The 9704-nt window shown below is 39.0% G+C and overlaps 1 pseudogene; it reads right to left on the reverse strand.

Moving 5' to 3' along the window:
- Positions 1 to 8761: 8761 nt before the first annotated feature.
- LOC122218403 lies at positions 8762 to 9188 on the reverse strand (annotated as a pseudogene).
- Positions 9189 to 9704: the final 516 nt, after the last annotated feature.

Below are 9704 nucleotides of genomic sequence, written 5' to 3' on the forward strand. Positions count from 1 at the left end.
TTACCCATGTTTGTTGTTCCAATCCAGGAGCATGGAATGTTTTTCCATTTCTTTATGTCCTCTTCAATTTCTTTCATATGTGTTCTATAGTTTTAGAGTATATATCTTTTCTCTCTTTAGTTAGGTTTATTCCTAGGTATCTCATTGTTTTTGGTGCAATTGCAAATGGGATTGATTCCTTGATTTCATTTTCTGCTGGTTCATTATTGGTATATAGACATGCAAGAGATTTCTGTACATTGATTTATACCCTGTGACTTTGCTGAATTCATGTATTAGTTCTAGCAAATTTTTGGTGGAGTCTTTCGGGTTTTCTACATAGAGTATCATGTCCTCCACAAATAGTGAAAGTTTGACTTCTTCCTTGCCGATTTGGATGTTTTTTATTTCTTTTTGTTGTTTTATTGCTCAGGCTGAAACTTCTAGACTATAGTACTTCTAGTACTGTTTTAAATGGTAATGGTGAGAGTGGACATCCCTGTAATGCTCCTGACCATGAGGGAAAGGCTCTCAGTTTTTCCCCATTGAGGATGACATGAGCTGTGGGTCTTTCATATACAGCCTTTACGATGTTAAGATATGTTCCATCTATCCCTACTTTGATGAGGGCTTTTTTTTTTATCAAGAGTGGATGCTGTATTTCGTTAAATGCTTTTTCTTCATCTATTGACAGGCTCATATGGTTCTTACCCTTTCTTTTATTAAAAAATGGATGAATTTCATAACAGCTTATGTTGAACTAGAAAAGACACAAGAAAGTCACATCATAAGATTCCATTCCAGCAAGGTTGGCCACATAATGTGGAGCCATTGTTCATAAAGCAAGAAAAAAATGTCATTAAAGGTATATATAAAGCTTTTTGTTTCTTTCAAAGTATTTTGAATTGTCCTGGCATTTTAAATTTGTTATTCAATCTTGTTCTAAACAAAGAAAAATTAAAATTAAAATTTTTACATTTAAATTTAATATTAAGTATTATAATTTGTTGTTAATATTTATATTGTGCAATGCTAGTTTTAAATGCAAATGTAAGAACATTTATCTTGTATGCAGAATAATTGATATTATAAACTGTGTATTTTGTAGCTCATGCATGCATATGTATTTTGTTCTTTTTTAAAAAAAATTATTTATTTAAATTCAAGTTAGTTAACAGACAGTGTAGTGTTGGTTTCAGGAGTAGAACCCAGCGATTCATCACTTACATATAACCCCCAGTGCTCATCCCAACAAGTTCCCTCCTTAATGCTGGTCACCCATTTAGCTCATCTCCCCACTCACCTCTCCTCCAGCAACCCTCAGTTTGTTCTCTATATTTGAGTCTCTTATGGTTTGCTTCCCTCTCTGTTTTTATTTTATTTTTCTTTCCCTTCCCTATGTTCATTTGTTTTGTTTCTCAAATTCTGCATATGGGTGAGATCATATGATATTTATCTGTCTCTGACTTATTTTGCTTAGGATAACCACATTGTTGCAAATGGCAAGATTTCATTCTTCATGATTGCTGAGGAGTATTCCATTGTATATATATATACCACATCTTCTTTATCCATTCATCAGATGTTGGAAATTTGGGCTCTTTCCATAATTTGGTTATTGTTTATAGAGCTGCTGTAAACATTGGGGTGCACGCACCCATCAAATCAGCATTTTCGTGTCCTTTGGATAAATAGTAGTGCAATTGCTGGGTCATAGGGTAGTTCTATTTTCAATTTTTTGAGGAACAAATACATGGAAGTAATACAATGAGGAGAGGATATGATAGTGTTCCTTGGTCACTAATGTTTCTTAGATCCACATTGCTTCCTTTCTGTGTTTGAAGCAAGTTATGATTAAGATGGGGAGTGTGACTTTTGAGGTTATGGGGGACCGTGCTTATTCATACCTGGAGGTAACATGCTTACCTCACACTGAGTCTCACTGAATCATCACTCGTCATTTGTCCTCTGGAATTCTATCTTCATGGGGCATTGTAAAGTCCATATGAGATGGGGCAACAAGCAACAGCAGACACACACATTGCTCCTTTGTCCAATCAGACTCCACTAAAAAAAACACAAAGATAAAATTATTAAGAAGAATTTCAAGAAAATAATAATAGCAGAGCGCTAAGCTAAATATGAAGCCCTTTTGAGCACAGTTATATGCGTATACATTTTAGTTAACATATGTATACATTCCTCAAAATTTAGCAATTTAGTTTAAAACATTTAGTTTTTCTGGTGACTAATCCTATACCAAACAAAATAGATTAAAATGATCAGTTATCAGACCCTTCCTCCATTTCCTCCCAGCTATGTGGCCACTTCAATAGTTTAGAATGGCAAAACTATTACACGGTCACAGAAGGTAAATTTTTTTGTCTTGTTCCATATTTTTTTTCAACAAAGAAAATGTAATTATCCCTTTGAATAGTATAATATATGAAAAAAAGATTGTAACGATCAGGCCACAATTTCAACAAAAGTACATTTCTTGCCTCTTTTATGTCTTATGAAATATGTAATGTGTCTGCAATTCATGAAGAATTTATATTCATTTTTCTCTATGACAGTTTAAGCCCCTAGGGAGAAAAGGCTTTGATAGGGATCATGGTATTTTGCCTCAATGTAGTCATTTGTCCTGGTCAAGGATGCAAATTAAAGGATGTTTCTTTCAGTGCCATTTTAATCACACCACTGAGAAGGAAGAAAGTTCAGTATTACTGGATTTTGGGTCACAGTTATCACATCTGCAATGCAATCAAGAGCTTTAAAAATTTTCTGAAGATTTTATTTTACCATTTTCCCCATGGCTAATATGCAGCAGGATAGTGAATTATTTTTACATTTGTCTGTAGTACAAAAGCTAACGTACTGTTTAATTTTCAGTTCACGGAGGCAATGTTTGAAAGAAGTACTTCATAAGGAGGAAATTTATGACTATATTTTTCCCAAGTACTGTATTATTTGTTCAGAGCTAATATCACTACCTTGAATGTTTGCTATATTTAAAAGGAAAAATCATTTTAAGAAAATATTACAAATGGAAAAGATGTCAGGCATGAAAAAAATTTTTAAAGCATATTGCAGTCCAACAGATTTCTCAGTGCCTTTATATGTTGCCTATGTGAGCTGATGTGCAAGCTAAGTGTACAGCCAGGAAAGTCAAGAGCATTACAAACTTGTCCAAAGGAAGAGCACAAAACATGGAAAATGCTTTTTGAATCTCAAAAACCATTATCAGAATTATTATTGTCTGAATTACGATTATTTACTAACACTTCAACTTGTCCTTTTTTTCTGTGTGAAAATTATACTGTATAGTTGAAGATGCTTCTCTTATTTGGAAATAATATTTTTATCTTTTCACTGAATGGTTTATATTGTGGTCCCCCCGGGACTTAATTCAACAAGTTTGAATCCGAGAATATCATTCTCCTCCTCAAATAAGCTCTTCCTTTTCTCTTAATTCAATTTTATCATCCTTCAAACCATCAGGAGATTCTGTCTGCAAAGTGTCTCAAGAATCAATTCTCTCTTTTCCATGCCTACTCTACACTCTTCTGCTAGGCCTTCCTTCTTTCCCTGTGACTGTTGCAATAGCACATTACTTTTCTTTCCTTCTGTAGATTCTCCCTCTTTGTACTGCATCATGTATAGTCCCAGCCAGATGCATCTTTGTAAAATGCAGTTTTGAATTTACAACTTTTAAAGAACTCAGTTAAGACAATTGATCTTTTCAGAGGAAGACTGATCATGTGAGGGAACAAATATTAGCTGTTACTCACTATCATTTGCATTGGATGGATTTGCCTCAGATGTGGAGTTGGAGAATAGTCCTCATGTAGGGGTCTTAGTGGTCAATATCCTTCACGATATTGTCAGCCTATTGGGATACAGAGAATTAGAGCTGCCAGATTCCTTTGTGTCTTTCTGACCCCAAAGAAATGTGCATTCCTAGTCTTTACTCTCAAAAATAGTCCTTAATGACCACTTTATTTTTTAACATTATGGACTACACAAAAAATTATATTGGGACATCTGGGTGGCTCAGTTGGTTACACATCTGATTCTCGATTTCGGCTCAGGTCTTGATCTCATGGTTGTGAGATTGAGTCCGGTGTCAGACTCTGTGCTGAGTGTGGATGCTGCTTGGGATTCTCTTTCTCCCTCTCTCTGCCCCTCCCCAGCTTGTGCACACTCACTCTCACACACTCTCTTGCTTCCTCTATCAAAACAAATAAGCCTTTAAAACAATTATAAAATTATAATGTATAGTACCCTGGAGTAAACAGGAGGGGACCTGGAGATATTTATATCATGTTTAGTGAAAAGATCCATTACATTTATATGATATAATTACATAGATTGTAGATATTAGCTATTGAGTGTGCTTAAAATTTTCAAATACAATCTTTCAGGGTTTTTAATGAGAAACTTGTACTTGTTTCCCTGAACATAACATTTTAAAATTAGGTTTTATGTTTTCAGTGGCTATATTTAATTCCTGATTAATACTTTTGGATAATGATTTCTTCATTTTTCTTGATAGTCACCATCAAAGAAGAATTGTTGACATAGGTATGTGATTTTAAAAATTAAAGCCATTTGTTTTTAATTTTAGAGACAGAGAGTGAGTGGGGGAGAGGGGCAAAGGGAAAGAGAGAGAGAATCTTGAGCAGGTCTGTGCTGAGCATGGCTCAGCTGATGTGGGGCTTGATCCCATGACCTTGAGATCATGAACCTGAGCTGAAATCAGGAGTTGGACGCTCAGCCGAATGAACCACCCAGGCACCCCTTAAAACCATTTTTAAAGCATTCAAATTAAGTATTTATAACAGTTGAAACTGTATTTAAAGCAGCTTTTCCTTTTTTTTCCTTCAGAAATGAGAAACATTGAAATAATGTTTAATGTTAATAGATTTTTAAAAAACATTTTTATTTATTTTAATAAAAAAACATTTTATTTATTTTATTTATTATTTTGAGAGAGAGGGTAAGAGAGAGAGCACGCAGGGGAGGGGCAGAGAGAGAGACACATACATAGAATCTGAAGAAGGCTCCAGGCTCTGAGCCGCCAGCACAGAGCCCAAGGCAGGGATTGTACCCATGAACTGTGAGATCATGACCTGAGCTGAAGTCGGACGCTTAACCGACTGAGCCACCCAGGCGCCCCTAGTGTTAATAGATTTTGAATCCACTTAAACTTTTCCATATCAGAACTTCAAAATCATCACGAGGCTCTAATTTTCAGAAGGTGGTTGCATTTTAGAACTGTTACCTGAAGCTAGTTTGAATGAGAAAAGGGACAAATCAGCCACAGACACACACAAATCTTATAAATAGGTGATGGCAGAGATTCAGAGCCACTGCATTCGTGGTGCCTGCCAAGAATTTTGCCTGACTCCCATCCCCATTCCCATTTCCTGCTAGTAAGTGTACTTAGGGCTGGCCGCTGACCTCCCTTGGTACTTAGGACGTGAACTCAAGCAGTTCTGTAGCCTCCTTGTCCATGCATGCTGCAAGTGGGCCACTGAAACTGATGCCCCATGCTGGACACCCATGCCGCCTAGCCTCACGGCAGGGAAACAGCAAGGACTACATACAACTCATGCTCCCTGCCTGCAACTGTGAGGGCAGCCAGTTCAGTCCTCAATCTGCTAGGGCCGCCTCCTGGAAACCCTGTGCAGCAATGCTCATTGTCTGGGGCAACCGCTCTAGGAGCTCCTGGTCATCGCAAATAGAGACAATTTCTCTCCTGAACTCCTGAACCTTTGTACTTTTTATGGTTCTCCTCTCACTTTCATGTTAAAAAAATTTTTTTTAACATTCAGTTTTGAGAGACAGAGAGAGAGTGTGAGCAGAGGAGGGGCAGAGAGAGAGGGAGACACAGAACCTGAAGCAGGTTCCAGGCTCTGAGCTGTCGGCACAGAGCTGGATGCGGGGCTTGAACTCATGAAGGGTGAGATCATGACCTGGGGCTTGAACTCATGAAGGGCGAGATCATGACCTGGGTTGAAGTTGGATGCTTAACCGACTGAGCCATCCAGGCACCCCTCTCACTTTCATGTTTTATAGTAAGTTGTTTTATTCTTCCTAATAGGAAGCAAATCTCTTTGAATACTGAAACTGTGACTGAATCCTTTTGTCTCCTAAGGCACTGCATCGGTAACATACTTAGCACTCCATGGATATTTGTGGAATTGAACGTAGGTACAGAAATAAAATCTCTAAGAAGTTTCTTTGTGATTAGCTCAAGGTTGTAATGGGCAGTCAGTAAATCTATTAAACATATTGAGGAAAATTTGGCTTTTATAATTTGTTTTATAATGTAGTGCAGATAAGCGGAATGGAGTGTTTATTAATTTTTTCTTCAAAAACAATGCCAAGAGAGTTTTGCAGTTAGGTTCACGAACCTTCAAGTTCAAATGATTTTTAGGTTTTGTTGTTGTTACTGATATTAAACCAGGGAAATCATGTATATTTTTCCACAAATGCGATTTTACATGAGGTTCCAATATATAAAACAGACAAAAGCAGAGCAGCCTAGGGTGATGCATAGGGCAAACCCGACCTTTCCCCACCAACCTGTGCGCTATCAGCATCTGTGAGGAACCTGGGGCCCCATGGAACACAGTTTGAAAACTGCCACCACGCATTTTCACTTGCGGGGTTCTCATTGCGTAAAGACATGGCATGGCAGACATCAGAATCGCAGGCCCCATCCTGGACCTACTGTATTGGAATATACTTTTTAAGATGATTCCCAGGTGATTCTTACCTGTGCATTAGAAGCATTAACTTAGAGGATTTGGGGGATGTTAGGATAGGAAAGGAGACCAAATAAGAATTTGTTATTACAGATACGAGAAATAAGATAGAATGAGTTGTGTCCGTGAGAAAAAAAAATGACGCTGGAATCGCGTTTCCCGTATGATTCTGGGTGCGGACTGGGCACAGGAGAAATGTGTGCAGTATTTGGAAGGTAGAGGAAGCAACGACAGTGACACCGGCGACTCTTGCAGGGTTGTAGTGCCGCTGCAGCTCGTGCATGTGGCGGCTGATCTGTAATCCACTTCCTTGGGCTGGGGCAGCGCTGAGGCTTGCACTACAGCTGCAGCTCGGTGTGCAGCTGCATTTGACTTTGCTGCTGCTCCTCCTGCCTCCTCTCCAAGTCCTGGGCCAGGCACTTGGGCAGCCCCGCGGGTGCCGGTCTCTGGAGGTGTCTTGGGAAAAGACGCATATTCCTGCTTGTCGTTGTCGGTTTTACTTTGTCTTTGTGAATTCTGGCTGGTCTTCGTGGGTTCTAGTTTTTCCCTGATTGCTTCCACTCTGCAGCGCGACCTGTTCCCTCCCTCTGACCCAGCTGACCTACAACACTCTCCGCCTGGCCAGCAGGCGGCTACAGACACAGCAGCTTTGCATAGACTTCTGCACCAGCTCTCCGTGTGGTTCCGGCTTAGAGATGTTTCTCGGGTTCTCCAGCTACCCCCTTCCGGAGTTTTCCTTCCCCAGCTTCTCCGACAATTAAGTTTAAACCCTATAAGGAACCCCTCACTCCATATTAGTCACTGTGGTCCTGGTTCTCCAATTAAACCCTGATATGTGTATTTGATTCTTTCAGGTCCCGCAGGACCAGTGGGGCATATAGTCAAAGGCTAATCGTTCCCCACAACTAAGCCAAAGCCCATCTGATGCCCCATGAATTAGGAAGTTTTCCTCTCTGGCTGGTGGGAGCAGACACTGTTCCAGGTCTGTGAGTGCCTCGAGTGCTGTTCTCTTTAATCCTTCCAGGTGGTTCTTTTTCTGGCTTCAGATTGTTTGCTCACCTACAGGTGCTGATCAGTACTTGGCTGAGTACTTAAAGAGAACCATCTGCACATACCCAGATTTCTCTCTTCAGTGAGAAGATTTCTTTAACCCTCTACATGGCCAGTTCTAGCCTCCTTCATCTCCCCAGAATCTTGCTTACTTCTCCTCAACTCAAAGAGACCTTGCCCTCAGGTTGTGCCTTCCTGCACTGGGGTCTGGAAACTCTTAAAGCAGTAAACTGGGACAGCCCCAAGGATGTTTATTATCTCTTGGGGATCACTGCCCTTCACTGTCTGACGCTTGGTGTCTTTAAAATCGTTGTTCCAAACCACTTCATTTAGTATTCTTGGTTGCTTTAGGCAGGAGGGTAAATCTGATCTGCTATTTCATCTTGGGCAGAAATAGAAGACTATTGTTTTTATTCATTCATTCATTCATTCATTCACTCAAAACTGCATGTTTATTTTATTTCCATTAGAAAAAATATTATCTCTTAAAATTTTGGTCCGCTTTTGTCTTCTTTACTTCTACCACTCAAACTCCAGTACTTCAATTTTACTCAAGTGAAAGCAGAAGTAGATAGCTGATGTGAGAACTAAGTATTTCACATCATTAAATTAATAGAATTTAATTGAATGAGGTGTGCACTTTATTATTTATCAGGAATAGTAACTCATCTCTCCTGCACGTTATTTCCCTTTACTATTATTTATGAGAGTAAGTATGTAATGAGTGTCTCTTTTCCCATACGCAGTCATATGAGTGTGCTTAAGGGTGGTTTATAACACCGGTAACAGGATTTGTCCTCTGATCTTCAATTCATGCTCAATTCCCCTTATTATATGGTATTTCCACAATAACTTCAAATGTTTTAGTCAGACGTGCACTTTCCAACATCAGCTGTAAAAATTAAGATGTTAATTTAAAAACATTATTATAATTCCAGACTAAATAATGCTGGACCCACTTACAGCGACGCTGTTGTGAGAGGTCCTTGGACAGCCACTGGCTTCAGTCTCCACATGGCCTCCTTTGGCAGAACAGCAACCCGGTAAGTGGCTGTAGCAGGAAAGCTACTCTTGAAATGTTGTTTGTGGGTTTCATTGATGGTTTTGAAGCCATTTATGTCAGCCCACAAAACAGTTGTCTTTACATTTTAGTGAAATCACAACCTGCAGCTTTCAGAATTTCACCCATGTTGACAAGGGCTTGTTTGGTTTCTTCTGCCATCCCTCCTAGCACCAGCTGTCCACTGGAAGGTTCATGCCTACCTGTCCTGAAATGTAAATAGTACTGTTGACTAACAAAGCTTGACTGTAGGGACCAACAGCTCCTGGGGCTTTCACAATGCTGATCACCTTTCTGATCAAAGACACCGTGGCTAACACTGCCATCTTGCTGTCCCTCTAAGAGAACAGTCCCGTACACTGTCTCTCATAGCATCTCACCTGACTAACCAGAAGACTATTGTTTTTGTTCTCTTAGTTAAGAGTCACTTATGTTTTTCCTCCCACTCTGTTATCTTATTTTATTTTTCCTTCCCTTCCCTTATATTCATCTCTTTTGTTTCTTAAATTCGATATATGAGTGAAATCATATGGTATTTGTCTTTCTCAGACTGACTTATTTCACTTAGCATAACACTCTCTATTGCCATCTATGTCATTTGCATATGGCAAGATTTCATTCTTTTTGATGGCTGAATAATATTCCATTCCATTATATATATATATATATATATATATATATATATATATATATATATATCACATTTTCTTTAACGATTCATCATAGGGTAGTTCTTTTTTTAACTTTTTGAGGAGACTCCATACTGTTTTCCAGAGTGGCTGTACCAGTTTGCATTCCCACCAACACGGCAAGAGACTGCATCCTCACCAACATCTGTTGTT

Source organism: Panthera leo, chromosome B1 (genome assembly GCF_018350215.1).
Source record: "Panthera leo isolate Ple1 chromosome B1, P.leo_Ple1_pat1.1, whole genome shotgun sequence".
In the NCBI taxonomy this organism is placed as follows: Eukaryota; Metazoa; Chordata; class Mammalia; order Carnivora; family Felidae; genus Panthera; species Panthera leo.